The sequence below is a fragment of the Cupressus sempervirens genome, chromosome 3, assembly GCF_028749045.1.
Source record: "Cupressus sempervirens isolate cs-2001-9-10 chromosome 3, ASM2874904v1, whole genome shotgun sequence".
Classification (NCBI taxonomy): domain Eukaryota; kingdom Viridiplantae; phylum Streptophyta; class Pinopsida; order Cupressales; family Cupressaceae; genus Cupressus; species Cupressus sempervirens.
Window position 1 is genome coordinate 762,189,228 of NC_143120.1, and position 25,273 is coordinate 762,214,500.

A 25,273-nucleotide genomic window follows, 5' to 3' on the forward strand; every position below is an offset into this window, starting at 1 on the left:
CATATGGGAAAGTATGCATGATGATGTTGCACTCTCAAGCCTTGTATTTAGAACTCTAGAAGTAGAAAGAATGCCTGATGATGTCTGTGAAGAAAGTCTAAATGTGGAAGTGATTCCCTCCCCAGTGAATGTACCATTTCCACACACTAGCGGCCCATTACTTTTGCTTGATTTTGGGGAAATTTTCAAACTCAACTTGATAGTTCCATTATCTCTACCCTTCTCTGCAAATGAAGACATTAGATAATCTAGTTCAACATTTGTCTTTCTTTTTACTGATGCATGTTCTAAAAGAGGCAAGATGCTTTCATGTCTTTCAAATCCTTTTGAGAGATAAAAATATATATTCAAGTTGGCCTAAGACATGCCTAGATGGTGGTTCCTTTTCCAACAGGCTTATCTATGGCTAGATTGACTCATGTTGAGATGATGAAACTTGTGCAGTTCCAACTAGCCTATTTGAAGATCAAGGAATCGATATCCATGACTAATCTGTGCTAAATCTTTATGTTGATGACATTCCCTAGTACTACCTTACTATATCAGTATTGAAATGAGAATCTCATGGTGTGTTGAATAAAATTGGTCATGATCCTTAGACAAACCTAACAGTGGTTCTTTTCTCATCAAAGACAAATCATTTTATGCAAGCTTTGATAAATTAGTAACCACTAAAGGTTCTAATACTCCTAATGCTAAATGTGACTTCTCTATTTGACCTAGGCTATTCCTTGAATCAAAATGACTTAAATCTTACCTTTGAGATTCTAATATTGTAATCTCCCCAATAGAAAATTTGGTATGAATTAGGGATTAGTGATTCACTAATAATTGATTGGGAGAACTTCTTTCTACAAAATATTTCATACTAATAATATTGATACTACTCAATATAATTATGTGTTCTTATCTGATCAATACTACTTATCTTATGGGACTCTTGACATTATGTCTCTTGTGGATGAATAGTTTTTGATAACTTGAGTCATAATATTCTTATTAAAAATGATGGACTATAATGATATCCAAGATGATTATAAGTGCATGGATGATATTTTCCAAACTTGATCAATATTATTGCTACTTGTTTTAGATATGATGAATTTAGCTGAAAATATGATATTTATTACTTTATACTGATGATGCAATTTGGTGTGCTCAATATCTATAGAGGTACATATTTGGTTGCTTTCCCTAAGTATTATCCTTATAATAATGTGTTCTAACTTCTAAGAAAACACACGCTTAAATTATTATTGTATCTTGAGGCTTCAGTACAATATTCCCATAGTCTATAGTTGTTCATAATGATATGATTGAGAGTAGAACTAAAGATAAATAATAGAACTATAGATAACTAATAGAGTTAAAGATAACTATTATTTTCTATGGGAGTGTGATGATTGGGAAAATGTTTTAGAGAGTATATGCTGCAAGAAGGAAGAAAAATTCAAGCAATTAGAAATTCAATCCCAAATAGATGTTTCTAGTGGGGTTGGTGGCCAATCTCGAGTGTCAAGATTATGGTGAAATGTGAAAAATATCACCAGTGAGAAATGAAGCAAGGCAATGGTTTATTTTCATGTACAAGCCATGTACAACATCAATATGGTGTATGATACCTCCCTTATGGAATATTTTTCCATTTACCTTTATATAAATGAAATAATAATACCACTTTATCTCATTTATGAAATTGACTCATTTTTATTGAGAGTAGAACTAAAGATAAATAATAGAACTACAGATAACTAATAGAGCTAAAGATAACTATTATTTGCTATGGGAGTGTGATGATTGGGAAAATGTTTTAGAGAGTATATGCTGCAAGAAGGAAGAAAAATTCAAGCAATTAGAAATTCAATCCCAAATAGATGTTTCTAGTTGGGTTGGTGGCCAATCTCTAGTGTCAAGATTATGGTGAAATGTGAAAAATATCACTAGTAAGAAATGAAGCAAGGCAATGGTTTCTTTTCATGTACAAGCCATGTGCAACATCAATATGGTGTATGATACCTCCCTTATGGAATATTTTTCCATTTACCTTTATATAAATGAAATAATAATACTACTTTATCTCATTTATGAAATTGACTCATTTTTATAGTCATTAGAGAAGACATATTTGTGATACTAATTTGGGGTCTATGATTCATCCAATGTGGATGTCTTTGATATTTTCTTCAAGACATATCAATAGATAGATAACCATAATGATAGGGACAACTATCAAGATCATCATTATAGTAAGTGCTCTCTCTAGCTTATCACTAAACCATATTTATATGGATAAGAAACAACAATCTTTTCTTATTGGGAAATCCAATGGGATTCAATTGTTGTCCCTTCTTTTAAGCTTTGAAACATTTTTTTATAGAGCCTAGTGCTAAAAATCAAATATTTAAGATTTGGAAAGTTATTAAACTTCCACTTTTATCTCTATTGTCTGAGACACTATTAGTCTTTAATTGTGTTTTTCCTACAATGCCATCCATGCTAGGAAGCTAGACTTAATTATGTTATGTAGGCTAGAAAAAAATCACTTTACTTTTCATGTATCCCTTCAGAATAGTAAAACAACAGCATGGTTAAATGATAGCTTATTACTGTTTGAAAATGGAAGTTTTTAGGCAATAGAGATCAGCTAGAAATCATCTCCCTAATCCAACTCACCTAGTCAGATATCATTAGAGGAATGTCAATATAGGTGACACATAGCATCGATTGGTTGTAGTGACAAATAGGTGCTGGTATCTCTAGTTTTCAAAATTGACCTCCAGTTTCTAAACTTTAACTTATCGATTCATAAACCTTAAGCCTCCAAATGTGAAAACTCCCATCCTAAAACAAAAGCATCATTTTTAGATGTAATATACCTATTATTGTAATATGTCAATGTCTACTATCTTAATGTTTTTTTATCCATAATTGTTTTTGATTAAATTTATGGGGAAATTTTAGGGTGCAAGCTCTTGAGTTCAATTCTTAGAATGGCCCATCTTCTGAAATATTGTAAACAAAGTTCTCCATTTTCTTGTTAAGTTCTAAAATCATATTTGCAAGATCATTTCAAGAGACTATAACAATTTCTTTTTTCCATCTGTCATTTAAATATGATTCATGAACAAATATTTGAGTTGCAATAAGCCTCAAAATTTATAATTGAGCAATGCGTTGTAATATTTTTCTATATGGATGCATTCTCTAGCAATATATGCTTTCAAATATGTGGAGACCTCTTTGTTTTCTTTCTTGATGTAGACAAAGTTTTTGTCCTTTCCAGCCGCTGCATTACTTGGGGAAAAATTTTCATTACTTGGAGAAAATTCTTTGATATTCATTCAATCACCATCTTTGCTGAAATAATAGTGTTGTGATTGGTTTTATACTAGTAATAACCATTATTATGCAATCCAACATTTATATGCCAGTAATAACCATTCTTATGTAGCCCGATGATCATATTGTTAGTCTAGTGTGTGTGCATGTTCTGTAAGATGTAACAACATTATGAAAAGTCTCATTTCCATTGCTTTAAAAAGAATGTTCTAGTTAGATATCTTTCAAGGGTGTTATTGAAATTTTATGAACTTCCTATATAGTTTATTTAATTATTTTTGCACCAAGTTCTCATATATAAAAAGTTTTGTTAAAATTTTCAAATCAAGCTTCAATGAAATCATCTAAAATCCTTATTGATCATTCCATACCAATACATGTTCTAAAATACATTGAATTTAACAAAGATGCTTGAGACACCAATTTGTAGAGGAGTCCAGAGAGCATAGCAAAGGCATATTAGTTTATTACAAATTCAACCTATTAAATGTCTCCATTCAAATGATAAATATTAATTTTTTTGCATTTGTCTAGATGAAAATTTTCCCATCATAATCATTGCTTTGTGAATTTTGTAGATCTATTATTGAAACTGCTATAAATGTTCTCTTTGTTGTCATTCACACCACTGTCTCCAGTGACCCTGCTAATACATCAATTTCTAGTTGAGGACTTAGGAGACAATTGGAGATGATAACCAAACCCAAAAGAACCCTATTCAAGAAGTTTTCAGAGGGCTATGAAATGGATCTCTAGTTATCAACATCTATGTTGCTACTATGATTGATTATAAGATTTGTTAGGAGTAAATGAAAGAGAAGAATCTATATTATTTTTTGAGCATGAGTCTTATCTTTATTTTATGAAGATGATGGTGTTCATAATAGGAAGAGAGATAATTCAGAAGAACTAGAACCAAGCTTATTTATGGATTTCTCACCACTTGGTTCTAGTTTTTCTCAATATTCTCTTTCTATTATGTTCAAGTGAAATTAAGTTTCTTGGTAGTTGTTTGTCTTATTTCTCAAAAATTTTGGATATTTGCAAATTAGAAACTAAGACATGTCAAAGGAGTGAAATTATGGTCTAGTAGCTTTATTGAGATGCAATTGGGACTTTTCAATTTTTTTAATATCATTTGTTCTTTTAACAATAATTAGTTATTGTTCTTCACTATGTAACAACGTGTAGATGCATCCACTGTGTAACTCTGAAAAGGGTATTAGAAAATCTAAAAACCTTGCTATGTTTGGAGAGTTTGCAAGAGATTTTTAATATAAGCTCCCACTATTTTTACAATTCTTTATTTATTTTTTCTTGGTCCTCTTTAGTCCTCTTTTCAAAGCAATTGTGTTATGTACTACTTATTGAAAGTCCATGATATTATCCATAGTCTATCTTTTGTTTCCTTTCTTGACCGATTCACCACTACATGTGTTCATTGCTTGGACATATCTTTTCTTGCTTACTTCCTTACATTCTAGAAGTAGTATATGCTAACTCCATAATACATGCAAACTATGAAGCTCCTTGTTGAGGATAACTAGACATTGTAGGTGCTAGTTGGCTATAACCCTGCTAGGGTGTAACTCGTTGCCCCTTCCCTTGTGTGTAGTACCTCAATTTGAAAAAAATTGGGGTGGTCCATATCCTTGTAATGGAAATTCATCTTGTTGAGTAGCTGAAGGTTGTGCAATTTCTAGAAGGTCATAACCTTGATTACTATAGGCTTACTGATCATATCCTTGTTGTACATATTCTAGTTGTCCATATCCCTACTATGATGTGACCTGATTCCCATAGACCTGGTTCCCATAACCTTGTCTAAGATACCCCTATTGGTCATATGTACTTCCTTGCCCATAACCACCAACCTAGGGCTACCCAAAGCCATCATTTCTTTTAGCTAAATGTACACTATAATGGCTTTGTTATCCGTAGTAATCATAACATCCAAGGTATTGCATTGGTCAATAATATGGATGAGCTATGAATTGTTGAGGTTGACTAGAGTAAGGTGCTGATTATTGATACCTATACCCTAGTTACTACATAGGAGGTAGATGTGGTGGACTCCATTGTGGAGGAGGTTGAGGGGCACAAGAACCCTACTATTTATCACCACAGACATGGGAGGGCCTCTAAAATAATTCTCATTATTTATAACTTCATTGATCATTTCTTGAGTAGACCCAATTTTATTTTTGGTGCCTAGTCATTTGCAACATCCTTTAAGTGGATGTATCCTCCTCAAGGAGATGTAACAATATTAGGAAGATGTTTCTCATATTATCCTTATATTAAGTTTTTTCGTTCTTTATTTCAAAGCATTAGATTCCTCACCTTGCATAAATTCCTAAGAGATATTTTGTTAAAAATGATTTAGTGATTAAGCTTGATTGATGTCTATTAAATTTATTTCAAAGCATTCCATAACTAAACTTTTATTTCAAACAAGATGTTATTTCAACATAATTCATTCTAACTAAGTGAGCATGATATGGTGAATGTTGGATTTCCCAATTTCTTAAGAAGTTTTAGTATTGTGTCTCTTTGCAAGAGAATCTCCATGCCATGTGATAAATTTAGACACTTTGTTTTGATTATTTCTCTCCATGTTCCATACTAAATTTAGACACTTAGTTTTGATTATTTCTCTCCATGCTCCATTTGATTATTCTACCATTTTGAGGACATTCTTATGCTCTAGACAAAATTGGGGATCGTCAGCTGACATCCTTTGCCATCCCACCACTCAAAAAAAACTACTAGAGATGAAGACACTAGTTCAAGGCTAGAGATGCATCTCCATAGTGCATAGGTATAATATTATCTCACTTTCAACTCAAAATCCTCTTTTTACTAAATAATTCAACTTGAAAAGCCCTTGATTATGTGGATTTATCATTTAGACAAAGGATTATTTAGATTCTAGCTTGTTGCATATTGATATTCATTGTTAGCAGGATTAAAATATCTTCTAATAGTTCTTTAAGGTTTTGGAGTTTCTCAAGACCGATTTTAATAGTTATAACTACAACAACTTGATGGTATGTCTGCATTTAATATCATCAACCAAGTTTGAATAATGCACATAAAATTTAGATTTATTTAGGCACAAAATGAGTGAATACTACCATGGTTAACAATACTAGCTCTACTCCTACCAATAAATCTGCAAGTGGACCAAGTGAATGCATGCCCTAGTTTGTGATCCATTGAACCATATTCTCATTAAAGAAAACCTTCAAAAGTCCTTAAAGAATTCTCAAGAAATTCATATTAATGCCTTCAACCTCAATCCCATTAGGAAACTTTTTGATTATGAATCAAAAAGTTGATCATCAAAGGAAATCTTGGTGGATCCCAACAAGGAAAATGCTCAGAAGAGTTTTTATACACCAAAAATTTGACATGACATAAAAGCATTGGTTGGAACATAATTCTAAGAAATGAAAAAGAAATGTAACATCCAAAACTAGGCAATCATAGGAGGAATTATTTTTTCAGATTGGATGACTTCCTATTAAGAGTTTAGAAATAGTGCAAATAAATGCTTAATACAGTCATGGGTTTGGGACCATAGGTTGCCGAAAACACTATGACACATGGTTATACATATCCTAGTCTACAACATAAACCAACCAAGCATGTGGACCCATCCAATGAATTGTCAAAATAAAATAACCTTGGAATGGAAGATGAAAAACCAACTTCACAGGTAATGAAAGCCAAAGGAACATAGTAACTTATACCAAAGACATCTCTACATGATTGTTTGGGGTTATACATATTGTGGGTACTCATTGTTTGGAGATTTTATTATCAAGACTAAAAGACATCACAAATTCTAATTATACTCTAAATTTTGATTTTGTGATCTAATAATGAGCAAGTTGTCTATTTTTCTCTGCTAATCAATCTTTAGTTATACATTTCAAACAAAATATTGCAAGGAAGAAGATCATCTAGAATAGTTAATAAAGTTTAATCACTATTGACATCCATAAATTCTCTACTCAAAATACACATCTTGAATTTGGTGTAGTGGTCTAAGATATTTGAAAGGTATAAGCATTGCTTGTACTGACTTGAAATGCATGTGTCTTTGTGAAGTACAATGGAGCATAGATTGTTTGTGTTGGGATTTATAAGTGGGAAGTATACTTCTGAGAGTGGGGGGGTGGTTGTGATTTGGAAGTACTAAAATTTAACCAATAGTTAACTTTAAAACATTTTATGTATAAACATATGGAAATAACATGTAAAGAAAATGCATTCACATACACACTTAACACTAGATATAATTACCCAAAAATCTACCAATGAGAAGGTAAAATTGGGGTGGGGATGACACCCACAACTCTTCACTACTGCAGCAATAAAGTTCACTTGTTAAGGTTACATATTTTGGCCATTCTCATGATCTGCCTTGTGAAAGGCTTGCCCTGTTAAAGGCTTACAAGGATTGTTAGATCCTACCATGTTAAAGGATTTATACAATGGTTGTTAAACCAACCTATCTCGACATGATTTCATTCTACTAATATAATTGTTAGAAAGTATAGTAAAATGTTTGACCTAATTACTTGCACTCTATTATTGCTTATTTTAGATCCTTGTTCTATCCAATTTGATCCTCACTGATCTAGTATGAAAAATGTTGTAACCTTTATCCTTTTCTCTACTAACTAACTCTATAATTCTGTCCTTCTTCTAAATCTCCTTTAACTTGATCAATTCACCCCTTTTACTTCCTTCAAACTTTGCCAGCATATCTCATCGCATGCATTCTCTTTTCACATGCTCTGTGAAGTATGGGGCTTCATCTCCTTAAAAAGATTTTGTGACTTAGGGTTAGGTATGAATCTACGATTGAGATTCATCTTTCTTGCTCAAATCTTTCCATTTTTCTAATTGGTTGCATGTTGATTGCATAGGGAATCCAAATAGATTCAATCTTATCTTTAATCCTTTGAGATCTATCCATATGTTAGCTCAAAAATTATTTACATCTGAGTTTGTGAAGGTAGAAACTCATATGTTGATTCTGTGTGACTTGGCACTTGCTGATTACTGATGCTCGACACATACTAAATTCTATCTTGCTCAACACTTGAACTTGTTTGGCATCTATTGTTCACTCGACACTTGAAACTTGCTCAACATTTATTGTTCACTTGGCATCTGAATGACTCGACACTTGTTGATTTCTTACTTAGCACATATTGTAACTTGACATCTATATCATACTCGACATCATCTTAGAAAATTTCTTAAGTGTGTTTACACTCAATTGTCAAAACCAATCTGATATCAACAATCTCTCCCTTTGACATGAGTGTCAAAAACACTTAACTATACATGATGAAACTAATCTCCTTGAGTATAATATAACTCCACATATATACAAAACTTCAAAATTGTTCAAAATTGTGTGAAGAACTATATACCTCAAAATTTTGTATTTCCCCCTGAGTTGATGTTTCATTTACTTGTATCCAAAATCTCTCTGAGTAGATTGATTTGCCTCTAATGATACTTGTTATCTTTATTCTAAATTCTAAATTATGATACTCTTTATTTGATGTAACCTGTTATGCCCTGTTTCCTATTTTGTAACCTTTTATGCCCTATTTCTTGTTGTTCTCTTCTCCTTTCTTTTCTTTATTTATTTTATCATTCCCCCTTTCATTTTAGCTCCCCCTTTCACATGTCTCCCCTTGCAGATTAAGTATCCTTCTAGCTTTTCAATTTCTCCCCCGTTGCTTTTAATTTCTCCTCCTTGTTGACACTTATGTCAAAAGGTCTATACACTGACTGAATATTTTTCCAAGAAGGTTTTTTTCACTTCCATTACAATTCTCAGAGCAGCATCCCAGTTTTGTATTGCAACTTCTAGGGATTTGATTTGTATAGCTATCTCTACTACAAGGTGAACTAAGCCATCTAATGTAGAAAGATTTGGGTCTTTCTTTATCACATTTTTTGCATAGGCTAGTTATTTTTGTAAAATTTCCATGTGAGGGTTTAGGGTGGATTGAATATGAACTAATTTGGCTCTTGTATTAGCCTCATCTCTTGTTAGTACAACTAGTTCTTTCTATGTGTGAAGCATAGTGATAAAGTGCTTCTCACTTTGATGTGGATCTTTAGGCAGTTGCATACTTGATATCTTTAAGTGGCTTTCCAAGCTCATTATTCTCTGGCTAGTTTCCTTTGTGAAGATGGAAGGATCACAAAATTTTGAGTATAATAAGAAAATATTCTCAAGTACTTCCTTCACTTTATCTATTTTCTTAGCTAGTTCTACCTGTGAAAGTACTATCTCACTAGATATTCTTTCATTCACCTTTTCCTAAAACTTCTTTTCTAACCATTCCATCAATTTTGCATTAGTATCATGGTCTTCACTTTGCACTTGGCCCACTATTTTTGAAAGTTTCTCCATAATAGGCTTTGTTTCATCAGGTGTTTGCAAGCTAAATGCATCTAATAAGATGTCCTTTATTTCAGTTACTGTCTGCCTTTGTTTATACTCATTTATGAGTATCTCTACTTCTTCTTCCTCTCCAGTGCCTCTTGCACTTCATTTATCTAATCAATGTTCATGGTTGCATAGTCATACTTAGGAATAACTATTTCTTCATCTAGTGTAGGATCTCCATAGTGAAGTACCCTTGCAACCTTTGTGGAGCTCGAGCTTGGTGCTGAAATTTGAAGTGGTATTACTTCAATGCTTGGCTTTTGAGGCATTTTTGTTGGAGTCCCAATGGTTGGTAGATTAACCAAAGTTTGAATTTCTTCTTTCTCTTTTTTGTTTGGGGTCTCCTTCTCCTCCTCTGATCTTCTTGGTCAATTACAGTTATCTATGGTTGTGCACCTTGTACTTGTGTAGTAGGAATAGAAGTATCCATCTATTTTGTTTGATCCTTTATTGGCTCCTTGGTAGTTGTAGTGATTTTAACCGTGGAGTCAACCTTAGCTAATGTATCTTGTGCAGCTTGCTCTTTAGGTTGTCCACTTATAGTTGTAGGGATGAAAAAAGATGTTTCTTGTGTTGCCATCTTATCCTTAGTCAAGTCATCTATTGCTTTTTGCAGAACCTTCTTAGGTTACAAAGTCTCACTTATCTAATTCTCTTTTATCATTAATCAATAGAATATCATAATATCTCCCTCTTTCTTGCTTCGAGTCTTCTGATCTTCTGATGATGTACTTTTACTTTATTCTTTTATAATGTACTTTCTCCCTCTGACTTGATTTTCTACTTTGATCATCTCCCTCTTTGATCAATATGCACTTGATCAATTCACTGTACTTTCTCCCTCTTTGACAACAATGCCAAAGACATGGACTTCAATACTTGACATCTTAAAATATGAAAACATAGACTTTTTCAGGCTTTTCAATTTTCTCCCTCTATCACCTTGCTTGTGACTAATTTGAAATTTCAGCTCTATGATTACTTTAGGCAACTTCCTAAAGTAGGATCCACTACATCAATTTGTATGAAATGAATGTTAGCTTGTTTGATGCAGTGTACTCCCTCTGTCTTTTACATTTCCTTTCATAGGGGTATCACCACTAATTTACCTCTCAAATACTCATAAACATCCTTAGGTAATGCTTTGTTGAAGATATCAACAATTTTCTCCTTTGTGTTGATATATTCCATCTTCACCTCTTTGTCTTGAACCAACTCCCTTACATAATGATACTTTATTGCAATGTGCTTTTGATTTGTATGCATTATATGATTCTTTGATATATTTATAGCACTTGTATTATCACAATAAAGTGTCACTGGTTTAGTGAGTTCTTCCTTCATTTCTTTTAGCAGTTGTTTGATCCATACAATGCTTGTACAATTGATAGCAACAACAACATACTCTACTTCAGTAATAGATTGAGAAGTACAACTCTACTTCTTGCTTGTCCATGTAACAAGTCTTCTACCTAAGAAAAATGTTCCTCTACTGGTGCTCTTCTTGTCATCAATATTTCTAGCCCAATTAGCATTAGTGTAGGCTTTTAGCTCAAATTTTTCATTCTTCTTATAGTATAAGCCACACTCTTATGTTCCTTTCAAATATCTCATTATCCTTTTCAATACCATCAAGTGATTCTCTCTAGGATTAGTAGAGAATCTAGCAACTATCCCCATATCTAATGCAATATTAGGTCTATTGTGTACTACATATTGCAATTTTTTAATCATGGATCCATATAATGTTTGATTGACCTCAATTGATTCATCATTCTTTGATAGTTTGAGTGCTATTACCATAGGTGTACTTACTAGTTTTGAGTCCTCAAGTCCAAAAGTCTTCAATATCTCCTTAATATATTTTGACTGAGTAATATATACACCATACTTCATTTGATATACTTGTAGTCTCACAAAGAATTTGATCTCATCAAACATTGACATTTCAAACTCTTGTTTCATTTGATTTGCAAAATCTTTGCACAAAGCATCTTGTCCTCCAAATATAATGTCATCAACAAATATTTTAGACAACAATATACCTTATTCTTTGTCTATTTTCATGTACAAATTGTTGTTATCATCTATTCTTTCAAATCCAATCTTAACAAGATAAGTATGAAGTCTTTCATACCATGCTCTTGGTGCTTGTTTCAATCCATATAGGGCTTTGTGTAGTCTATGTACTATATTCTTATTGTTTTAATCCAAAAATCCTTCTGGCTGTTCTATGTAGACCTCCTCTTCTAATACTCCATTCAAAAATGGAGACTTGACATCCATCTGGTAAACTTTGAAACCTTTGTATATAGCATAAGCAAGAAAATTCTTACTCCTTCCATTCTTGCAACAGGGGCAAACGTTTCACCATAGTCAATTCCTTCTTCTTGTGCATATCCTTTGCAAACTAGTCTTACTTTATTTCTTGTTACTTCACCATTCTCATTTAACTTGTTCCTGAATACCCATTTTGTGCCAATCATATTCTTTTCCTCTGGTCTAGGAACTAGGCTCAAAGTCTTGTACTTTTCTATTTGTTGAATTTCTTCTTCCATAGCCTTGTACCAATCATCATCTTCCAATGCATCTCTCACTATCTTAGGTTCCTTCATGCTTAGCAAACATGATTCACCTCTCAATCTATTTCTTGTCATTGGCCTTGCATCTTTTTCTCCAATGATTTGATCTGTAGGATGGTGCCTTTTGACATATTTGGATAATCTAGGCTTAGTTCTTGTGGTTGCATTTGGCTTGTTGAAGCCTTCTACAAATTCCTTCTCTCTTTTTAGGTCATTCTATAGTCGCTCATTTTGCAACTTCAATGTAGTTATCTTAATGTCCTTAACATTCAACTCATGATGGGCATTCATCATTTGGCTCAGGTTGTCTAGTTGCATATTTGAGATCCTACATAGTTCTACTAATTTCTCTTCCAATCTGTTTGACCAGATTCTTTTGTCTTCTTCAATTATGGCCTTATCCTCTATAGCTTTCTTTTTTTTTCAATCACTTCACATAATAGTATTGCTTATGATTCTTGCTCCAATTTGAGATTTCTAATATCTTCAACTTGTGCTCTATTCTTGTCCATGAGATCTACAATTACTACCTCAAACTCACATGAGTTACCATCTGCAAATAACTTTGTGGTGTCAATCTCCTTGTATTGGGTGTCATTCGTAGCTACTGCAATCTCTTTCCTTCTCTTTAGTGAACTCGTTAAAGCATTTTTGGCTTCATCCAATTGTTTTAGTAAGAGGTGTATCTCAATCTCTTGATTCTCAATGGTCTTTCCCAACTTGTAGACTTCCATCTCAAGATCTTTTCTCCAAGTTGTAAGGCTTCTCCTAATGAGAACTTAGCTCTAATACCAATTGTTGGGATTTACAAGTGGGAAGTATACTTCTAAGAGGGCTGGGGGAGGGGGGGGGGCGCGTGAGGTGAATTAGAAGTACTAAATTTTAACTTTAAAACATTTCATGCATAAAAATATGGAAATAACATGTAAAGAAAATGCATTCACATACATACTTAACAGCAGATATGATTACCCAAAAACCCACCAATGAGAAGGTAAAACTAGGGTTGGGATGACACCCATAACTCTTCAAAACTGCAGCAATAAAGTTCCTTTGTTAAGATTTGTTAGTCTAAGAATGGTTTTGACACTTGAGTGCCAGCACACTTAACCACTTTCTACATTAAAGCCGAGTACACTATGTATGTGGAGCCACAGGTTGTGCCGAGTCAGGAAAGCCATCAGGTGTCGAGTGATCTTCAGGTGCCAAGCAACCTTCATATGCTGAGTGACTATAGGTGTCAAGCATGAGCTAGGTGCCAAGTCATAAACAATGTCAAGCAAGATAGGAACGATATAGGAGCCGAGTTACAGAAGGTGTCAAGCATCAGGAAGCAGTAAGTGTTGAGTAACTCAAAATCAACATATGAGTTTGTAACTTCACAAATTCAGATGTAAACCATTTTTATGGCCAACATATGACAAATCTCAAAGGATTTAAGTGATAAGGTCAAATCATTTATATTTCCTATGCAATCTACATGTAGCCAATAAGAAAAATGGAGAAGGCATGCAACCAATGATAAAAGTGCAAGGAATGAGTGAGAATCATAGATTCAATATGGATCGTAGATCCATGTCTAACCCTAAGTCTTTGAATCTATTTATAAGGAAGATGAAATCTCATTGAAACATGTAGATGGATAAGGAGAAAACAAAAAACTCTAGTGGAGTTTAGAGTGAAGAATAAAAAGACTTAAAGGAAGAGATCAGCAGTAAAATATCTAGTTAATCAGAACAAAGTAGGGGATACAAACGAGTATCAGATCTCAGAGGATCAAGGGCAAAAGAAAGCAAATCAATTGCCTATATTCAGCAATCAAGGATTGTAAGCTATTAGGTTTATTATACCTAATAATCTTTAGCTATTGTATTAGAAAGGAAATCCTATTATGATAGGTTGGCTTAACAGCTATTTTGTAGAACCTTTAAATAGGTAATTAAATCTTTTGACAGGGTAACACTTCAAGTAAAGTGTTTGTAAATCCTTTAACCAAGTCACTATTGATACAGTGTAAAGCCTTTAACAGGGCAGGCCTTTAACAAGGCATATCATCAGAAGTGGTCAAACATTATTACTGCAGTAATTTTGTGAGTATCATCCCCACCCCAGTTTTACCTTCTTATTCGTGGAGGGTTTCTGGGTTACCAAAATCTAAAGTGTTATGTGGTGATGCATATTTGTTTCTCATGATTTCTTAATGTTTATATGCATGCATGTTCATTTCAAAGATATCTTATTAAGGATTTAAAATAGGTCAAAAGCTAGTACTTTTGATTCAGCACCCCCCCCCCCCCCCCCCCCCCCCCCTCTTAGAAGCATTGTTTCCAATAAGATATTACAAAAATTGGTATTAGAGCACTTGTTCTCTCAAGAAGGAGCCTAACAACTTGGAGGAAAAGATCTAAAGATGGAAGTTTTCAAACTTGGAAAGATCATTGAGCACCAGGTGATAGATGTGCATCTCGCTCTACAAAAAGTAGAGGAAGCTAGAGTGGAATTAACAAAATCTTTGAAAAGAAGAAAGGAGATAGCCATAGCTGAAAATGATATACACTACAAGAAGATTGATACCACACAAGTGTTTTCCAATGGAGACACTAAAGATTTTGATGCAACAATAGCAGAACTAATGGAGAAAAACAAAGCTCAAGCAAATGAGATAAGATCTCTCAAGATGGAACATGAATCACAGGAAATAATATTATGTGAAATCACTAAACAAAAGAAAAGAGCAGTTGAGCATAGAGTCATGATGGAAGATGAAAAAAGAAATCTTGCAAACAGACTGGAAGAAAAATGTACTAAATTAACAAGGATCTCAAATATGCAGATGGATACACTTGCTCAAATGATGAACCTTCATCATGAACTTAATATGAAAGATATTGAGATCTCTACTTTGAGGATGTAGAATGAACAATTGCAAAATTAATTGAACAAAGAAAAAGAGATAGCAAAGAATCTCAACAAGTCAAGCAAAGCCATAAAGTACTTTGAACAGTTGCTGAAATCCCCAAGATCCGCCCATGATACATCAGGACTTGGATACAACAACACTGAAGTTGGTGAATCATCAAAGAGTGTTGAGCAAAGAAGTGACAAAGGTAAGGATTCTAAACCCATTTGTCATTATTGTAATAAAAAGGGACATATTGCTAATGTTTGCAGGAGTAGAAGGATCAATCAGGCAAACACATCCAAAAGCAAGAGTTATTGTCACAAATGCAACATGCAAGGACATATGACACAAGATTGCAGATCCAAAGTCCCAAGGACACAAAGATTTAATGGACATTGTCATAATTGCAAGAAATATGGACATAGGGCATTTGAATGTAGATCAAAGCCTATGAGGACATCAAATCAACCAACAAAAGAGAATGAAGGTCACTACCATTGGGATTATAACACCAGGTACAGTTGTCACTATTGTCAAGAGTATGGACATATACCCCAGAATTGCATAACACATTTCAAGGGGAACTATAAAAGATGGTTGAACTAGACTACATGCTTCAATTGCTTGAAAACTGGACATTTCAGTAGAAATTGTCCAACAAAGGCCAAGGAACCCAAGATTGAAGTAAATAATGGCAAAGAAAAGATTGATGTGGAACACATAAGAACAAACATGAAGAAGACATGGCAGAAAAATGATGGATCAAGTACATTGTATGAAAGGGTCACTTCACCCATGAGGTCAAGTGATCATTTCTCATCTAACTAATCACAAGATAAGCCTATAGGGCTTATAGATAAGGAAGTATCACACATCAGCTCTAAACCATGAAGAAGCACTACAAAGTATAAATTTGCATAAGACAAGATGCTAAGACTAAACTTGAAAGATGATGCCGAGTTGTCTTTGGATGTCAAGTGAAACTGCTTTGGATGCTAAGTTATTAACAAAATAAGTAAATGCCGAGTAAGTATAGCTGCCAAGTGGATGTCGATTTGAAAAACATTTGGAAGCCGAGTGACAGGTGCAGGTACTAAAATGCATTAAATGCAAAGTTTCTTTTGTCGCTTAAAAGTAAAAATTGATTCGTTCTTGAGACATTCAAATGAAGAACAATTACCTTGAGCACAACTGAGGAATTTTCAAGCTTTCAACCAATGATTCAACATCTACTCAAGTGATCTAAGCATTTATCCAGGTATTTCTTTCTAGTGCCGAGTTTTACAGTTTGTAAAGTTCACTTTAATCATTAAACCCTAGTTCAATTATAAATGGTGTCTAGTTATAAGATGACCCAGGGGATAGTAAGCCATGAGATTCAACTTTTCAGCAATGAGGTTAAGCAACCTGAGTTTAGACTGATACCAGAAGTTGCATACAAAAGAGATCTCGCTGGTGCCCTATCTGCCATCCCTGAAAAAGTTGTTATGGTTCAGGATGTGCGAAAGTGAGATAATTGTAAAATAGAAGCCATAGGAGATTTGGAAATCTTTAATGCCTATGATAAACTCTATGAAAATGGTATCCTGAAAGATGAGTTTTCTGTCATAGAAAAGAAGGGTTTAACCAAAGCCCTAGTTTTTCCAATCATATTAAAAAATGAGTGGGTGCGCATAATACTTAGCAGAATCCATGATGGAGCATTCTGGTTAGAATAAGGACCAATCAAGATTACCAAAAAAATGGTTCATAGGGTTACAGGTTTTCCAACCCTAGATAAGCCAGAGACATTAAGAAGTGAAAAGAAGGAAACAATAGAGAAGAACACATGAGCAAAGTGGAACAATAGAGGCATGACTATAGACACCATAACTAATCTGCTTCTAGACTTTGTTATAAGGATCATATCACATAATTTTTATCAATCCAGTAGGTTAAATAGTGTATCCTGCATAGCAGTGGATGTGGCATATAAGCTTGTGAAGAAAGACCACACCTATGACCTTGCAGAGCTCTTGTAGCAACAGATCAATGAAAATATTGGAGCTATTAGAAAGTCCAAGGGAGCATAGTGTAAATTTGGTTTAGTGTTGGTTTGTATGTTCTTCTATGTAATGAAGGAATTCACTTCATTTAGCAAAATTAACTTGAGTCAGAATAAAACCATTGTTGATCAAATTAATGATTTCATTGCACAAATGGGAGATAGCTTTGATGATCAAATGTCTATCTATTTTGATGATTTCAAAAAATGCAATGAAGAAAAGAATGAGAATACCAGTTTCACTAGTAGAAAAGCATGTAAATGACATATATTTTCTTGTTGATATTGATTATACTTACATTCAAGCAGTCCTTCCAAGAACAAGATGGCTTAGACCATTGGGATATGAGCTTGATGTTGACCAAGCTTCTGCAGCCATCACAACATTACTTGCAGAGGAAATGGACAAATTTTCCAAGACATTTGGAATATTTGACACTATGAAATCAAGAGTTGTTACAGAACTCAAGACAACCATAGTAGTCAAGAAGAAGGACAAGCTATTGAAGAAGATAAAGAAGAAATTTGGTGTCAAAGAAACAAGTGCAAAAGGCAAAGCAAAGAAGATTAGTGAAGGAGAAGAAGAAGGTGATGAAGAGAAAGATGAGGATAAGCCAGAATAAGGGCCACTTGAGTTATCACAAGACCAAGGTGAAGAGAAAGATGAGAGTGCCGAGGAAGAAAAAACCAAGGAAGCACCCATCAAAGGCAGAGTCATCAAAAGGAAGACAAAGACACCTCTTGCTTCTCAGCCTTCACCAAAGAAAGTTGTTGTGCAAATGCCTAAGAAGCCCACAACCAGAGCTACAACAAGGGCCTGCACCCAAAAGGCCAAAGAGGAAGCCAAGAAGAAGAAGAACATAGTAAAAAAGGCATAGGAAGAGCCAAAGAAAAGGAAAAGATATGTGGCCCAACCTGATACTGATGAAGAAGATCAGACTGAAAGGGTAAGTCATCCTCCTAAATCTTCAGTTGATATATTATGTGAGAAGATTAGGAATGGAGACTTAAGTGAAATGAAAAAGATTGATTTCAATAAATTTAGTAGAGAGGAACAAAATAGCATAGAAGAATCAGTCTATGCATTAATGGCACAGTTCAAGTATACACCTCTTGAACTAGATGGACGATTGCCAAAGGAATTGTCTAAAACTATAGAAGATAGATGGCATTTCTGTCTAATGATGGAGAAAGAGATGAGGGAATCAACCCTAGCAAACCTACTGTCTGATTTAACAAAAGAATAGGTAACTCAAGCAGTCAAACAGCATAGTAAAAGGTTTACACCTAAATATAGGGCATTCTCCATCCTACAAAACAAAATTGAAGAAGTTTTACAGAGAACTACAAGAGTTTGGAAAAACTTGTACAAGACAACTGAAGATGTCCTTGAAGAAGAATACAAAGAGGAAGCTACTACTAAACCTAAGGAAAGAAGGAAGAGGAGAGAAGAGAAAAAGGTTGAAGAAGAAAACAAGAAAGAAAGAGAGGAGGAAGGAAAAGATGAAGACAAAGGTACTAATGAATAGAAAAGTGTGCAAGACAGACAACTTTCATCTCCTAGCCTACCTCACTCTACTACCACACCTGCAGAGATCATAAAGATAAAGGATGTTGTTGACACCACATGTCAAAACATCAATCCATTAACTGCAGAGGATCTTACTAAGATCCTTGACCAAACAACTCTACAAGCACAATTGTGTACAAGTCCTATATTGGTCAGTGTAGATAATCTCCAAAAGTCAGTAGACAAACTCAAAGAAGCCAATGTGTCACCATGAGAACCACCTCAAATCATTCAAACTACTAGGCTTACAATTCTACCACCTCCATCACCACCAAGAATAGCCATTCAAGCTCATCAGGAGCCAAGTGCAACAATAGAGGTAGTCATGAGGATAACAGTTCAAACAAAAAGTATACCTCCAATAGCAGTGACACAAGAAGAAGCCAAGCAAGAAGCAGAGGACAAAGAAGAAACACAAGATAAAGAGGATTCTGCAATACAAACTTTGGTTGAATTACCAAAAATAGGAACTCCCACCAAACCCAGTCATAAGCTGAGTATTAAAATGATGACCTTACATGTTAGTACACCAAGCTCAAGCTCTACTAGGGTAGCCAGGACCATTCATTATGGTATTCTTGAGCTTGATGAAGAAATTAAAATACCCTATTATGATTTAAGCACTCTAAATGAGGAAAAGATGAATGAAATATATAGTGCATTGGATAAGAGAAGGAGGCAAGAGGCATTGTGGCAAGACTAAAAATACAAGTAGGCAATGAATGAGATAAAAGATATATTCATGGATGCTTTCAGCCTTCAACCTCCAGATGCAAACAGGCCAATACTTGAACAACTATCTGATATAGTTGACCAAGTGAATAATGAAGACCATGATACTAATGTTAAACTAATGGAATGGTTAGAAAAGAAGTTTGAAGGTAAAGTCAACTAGAAAATAGCTAATAACATAATTTTGGGATAGGTTGACCTAGCTAAGAAATTGGGAAATGTAAAGAGTGTATTAGGGAACATATTTTCCCTTTATAGAAAATTGTGTGATTTTTCCAGGTTCACACAAGCAATAAATCTGAAAATTTTGAACCTGGAGAGTAAATTAAAGCTCTCCAGCAAGAAACTACCCTTAGATCCTACATAGAGTGAAAAGCAATTTGCTCAAACACTTCACACTCAAGGGGAATTAGCTGCATTATCAGTAGAAGAGGCCACTATCAAAGAAAAGCTAATGCAAATCCAAGCCTCCATCACTCCTCACTTGGAAGTATTACACAAGGAGCAAATGTGTGCACAAATAGTTCTAAAGAAGGATCCAAATATTTCTACACATGAAGGACTGGTTGATCTAGCAGCAGAGCTTGCAATCCAACAAAAGTAATTGGATATTGCCTTAAATAACTGGGATGTACCTCTCCAAATACTCCTTGAGGTAAATAAGACATTTTTGGCCAAGCATGGCATTGCTATTTAGGACCTTTTGACATCCGTATCTAAAAGGGGGAGATAATATTCTAAAGGGGGAGATAATATTGTGAATATTGTGAAGATATATTAAAGAGAAAATTAGGCATAATGGCACAAGACATCAGAATTAATGACATGACAAGGCATGATCAACTTAGGGGGAGCTATAATAATTTTGAGTTATATATTGTAAGTTACAACATTTTGATCAAATTTTTTTAAACCTCTATATATATACCAAGCAGATCAATGAACATACTCATAAGATAAGATAAATAATCCTTAGTTAAGTGTTTTTGAAACTCATGTCAAAGGGGGAGATTGTTAGTCTAAGTATGGTTTTGACACTTGAGTGCCAACACACTTAACCACTTTCTACATTAAAGCTGAGTACACTATGTATGCCAAGCCATAGGTTGTGTCGAGTCAGGAAAGCCATCAAGTGTCGAGTGATCTTTAGGTTCCAAGTAGCCTTTAGATTTTGAGTGACTAAAAGTGTCGAGCATGATCCAGGTGCTGAGTCATAAACAATGTCGAGCAAGATAGGACCAATACAGGAGCCGAGTTACAGAAGGTGTCGAGCATCAGGAAGCAATAAGTGTCGAGTAACTCAAAATCAACATATGAGTTTGTAACTTCACAAATTCATATGTAAACCATTTTCATGGCTGACATATGATGAATCTCGAAGGATTTGAGTGATAAAATCAATTCATTTATATTTCCTATGCAATCTACATGCAGCCAATAAGAAAAATGGAGAAGGCATGCAACCAATGATAAAAGTGCAAGGAATGAGCGAGAATCATAGATTCAATATGGATCATAGATCCATGTCTAACACTAAGTCTTCAAATGTCTTTATAAGGAAGACGAAATATTATTGAAACATGTAGATGGATAAAGGAGAAAATGAAAACTCTAGTGGAGTTTAGAGTGAAGAATAAAAAGACTTAAAGGAAGAGATCAGCAGTAAAATATCCAGTTAATCAGAACAAAGTAGGGGATACAAATGAGTATCAGATCTCAGAGGATCAAGGTCAGAAGAAAGTAGATCAAGTGCTTGTATTCAACAATCAAGGATTTTAAGCTATCAGGTTTATTATACCTAATACTCTTTAGCTATTGTATTAGAAAGGAAATCCTATGATGATAGGTTGGCTTAACAGCTATTTTGTAGATCTTTTAAATAGGTGATTAAATCCTTTGACAGGGTATCACTTCATGTAAAGTGTTTGTAAATCCTTTAACCAGGTCACTATTGATACAATGTAAAGCCTTTAACAGGGCAGATCATCAGAAGTGGTCAAACATTATTACTGCAGTGATTTTTGGGTATCATCCCCACCCCAGTTTTACCTTCTTATTCCTGAAGGGTTTCTGGGTTACCAAAATCTCAAGTGTTATGTAGTGATGCATATTTGTTTCTCATGATTGCTTAAGGTTTATATGCATGCATGTTCATTTCAAAGATATGTTATTAAGGATTTAAAATAGGTCAAAAGCTAGTACTTTTGATTCACAACCCCCCCCTCCTCTCAAAAGAATTCTTTCCAATAAGATATTACAACAAGGTTACATATATTGACCATTCTCATGATCTTCCTTGTAAAAGGTTTTCCCTATTAAAGGCTTACAAGGATTGTTAGATCCTACCCTAGTAAAGGATGTATACAATGGTTATTAAACCAACCTATCTCCATAGGATTTCATTCTACCAATACAATTGTTATAAAATATAGTAGAATGTTTGACCTAATTACTCACACTCTATTATTGCTGATTTTAGATCCTTGTTTCTTCCAATTTGATCCTCACTAATCTGGTATGAAAAATGTTGTAACCTAGATTGGTGTTGATAATTGAGTGTCAATAGTTTTTTATCTCATTGAATAAACTTGCACTGGAAAAGGATATTGAGGAGTTGATTATTTTGTGAAATGTGTACTTTTATATAAGTAGAAGTGATTAGTGGTTCATCTTAGATGATTAGCTTTTATTTGGAACCTAAAGTCTTATATCATATTCATAATGTTTTCTTTCTCTTTTACTATCAATAAATATATGGGGTGGGTCAGTTGAAATATTCTGGTTCCTTTTCTAATTCTTGAGCCCTATATGGTATTGGTAATCTTTATAAAGTCTTTTAAAAGTACTAGATGCATTGGTCAATAAGAAATGTAATTGAAATTTTAAAATATTGGGCATGGTAGTTTAGTGTTAATGCTCACAGAATCCTTTATTTTTTTGATAGATAGATCATTGTTGAGTTTAGTCCTATTGATGACATAGATATCATGAAAGATGAATGGAAACATAACAAAGGTGGGGTAAAATTTATTGTTTTTAATAGTTTGATTCATAAAAATATTGCAGGGTTTGTTAATTGTTAAATTATCTGTGTAGGATGTGCATTTTTTAACTAGATAAATGGATGTGATAGCTATTAATAGATTACATGGAGCTTTCACAATGAAGATAAACATTGTGTTTTAAATTGCTAATATTTCCTTTAGTGGGTACTTATTTTTGATATAATTCTCAAATTTAAACTACATTGTAGCCTTAGGAAAATGTATTGTTTTAGGAATGCAATCAACCTTTGACTATACAGTTTGTAGAGCCTAAAAGACCCAAAGTTGGAGATGCAAGGTTCAAACTTCTTTTTATCTTATCACCTAAAACATCTTACATCAATATGTATCTTGAAAGACTAGTGTATTCCTGACTTATTTCAAGTGTTAATTTTTGTGTTAATATTATCTAGAAATGGCTCTATGTTTGGAGGACTAGGCTTTGGTATTGAACAACAGAGGCCATTGGATCTAGGTAAGCCATCATTGATTTAATGTGTTTGAGTTGGAGGTTTCAAATAATTTATTTAGTAGAATCATTTATGTATCTCATGTAGGCCTTCTATGAGTGGTGGAGGCCATATAGGAGGACAAGGTGCACATAGAAATTGGTGGCCCATTGGTGTAAGAAATATGAGAATACTATCCCCACAAGTTGGATAACATCCATATGGTAGGCCATCAACTCTAGTGGAAGATCAGGACTTGTAGAAGGACATTCACCATTGGTAAGGCCATTTGAGTATTACTTTGTTGATTATATTATTTATATATATTATAAACATTTGGGAGTTTCCAGTAATCTTTTTAAGGAGGGTTGTATCATTGTTTAATATAGACATCAAGTGTGATGTATAGGTTGGATGTATTAGTGGCCCCCAAATTTTAGTAAATGGCCCTATTAAAGGGCCTCTTCATGTGTTTTCTCTAGTAGGAGGCTCTACAAAGGTGACCGCCCCTTCTCCATAGCAAGTACTCTTTTAGATTTTTGTTTTGCTTTTTGTATCAAAGAATTAATATGATACATTTTAATTGATAAGTTCTGACAAGGATTTAATTTTTTGGTTTCCTATAGAAATGGTTTGGATAGTATTTTTTTTATGACATTTAGTGATGTGTTGGATGTTGTCCTTGACAGGGCTATAATTCATCTTCTTTGTAGCATTAGACTCAAGCTCAAGGTTGGTTACCACTAGTACAACAAACACACCAAATGCAACAACAATTGCAGCCACCATTCCAAAATCAACATCAATCCGCACAATCTCATTCGCAATTGTAAAAGTCATGGCGATTATTGAATTTGCAATAATATGGTCAACATATGCAATCTTCTCAACTACATAGCCAACAACCAACACAAACTCAAATACAAATTTAGGCCCAACCATCTTTACAAAAATATTATCAACAGGTGCAACAACACCCACAACCACATGCCCAATAGCCCACACAATTTCCTTCACAATTATAGGCCCAACAGTCTTTGTAATAGTATGGTCAATAATTTAAATCTTCACAACAATATGTTCAACAAACCCCATTTGGCCATGCACCAGCTTCATAACAACCATCTAAATATGGGAAATTTCATGTTTTTCAGTCTCTAATCTACGCAAATGTTTCTTCCTCTCTTTAGTAAATTCCTCCTCAAGATCAGCAACTATCACAATAGTAGCTAGTGTAGACACTATCACAATAGCAACCCTTTACTCACCTATTATAATAGCAGCCAATGCAACAACTATCACAATAGAAACCCTCTAGTTAGCTATTATAATAGCAACCAATGCAACAACTATCACAATAACAACCCTCTAGTCAGCTATTACAATAGTAGGTGTTTTTTGTATAGAATAATGTTCAACCCCAACAACACCTTTTATTTCAATAGTAGATCTAGTCACCTTTAGTACCAACACCTTTAACATAGGCCTCAACTCAATTCCAACAACAACCACTCTTGATGTGCCCTCAACAAAAGCAAGTGCAAGATTAACATTGTTAATAAATGTAATGACTCAATCTAGTTGAGTGAATATGAAATATCTTAAGAATACTTATTCATGATTTTCATTTTTCAGGGTTATTATCAAGTGGCTCCAACACAATAAGCTAGATTGCAACAAGCTAGTAATGCATCTATGACTTAGTTGTTGATTTATTTAGGATTGTTATTGTGGTATAATATTAACATTGTTATATGTTGTTGATAAATCCATGGACATTCTTAACATAGTTGTAAGGAATTGCAATAACTAGCTCTGCCAGTGCACTTTTTGTGTCTTTTGAAACCAAGACTAATGCACTTTTTACACCAGTTAGTGCCCCTAGTTCTACATTGTTGACTTGAGTCTGGATAGGGCATACTTTTCTAGAGGAATACAAGTATTATTATAATAGTGTGATAGGTGAAAACAAGGTTTTAAGTAACATTTTTTTATTCAATCTTGTTGGCTTCACTTGAAACTTTGTGATTAATGTCAGACATTAAAATTATGTAACTTTATCAGTAGAGGCCACTCTTTTCAGTAAAAATGCTATCATTTGAAAAAAAAATACAATGCAGTTTC

The 25,273-nt window shown here is 34.0% G+C and overlaps 1 pseudogene; it reads left to right on the forward strand.

The window, feature by feature from the left end:
* The first annotated feature begins 70 nt into the window (after nt 1–70).
* Nucleotides 71–24,853, forward strand: LOC149569043 (uncharacterized; annotated as a pseudogene).
* Nucleotides 24,854–25,273: the final 420 nt, after the last annotated feature.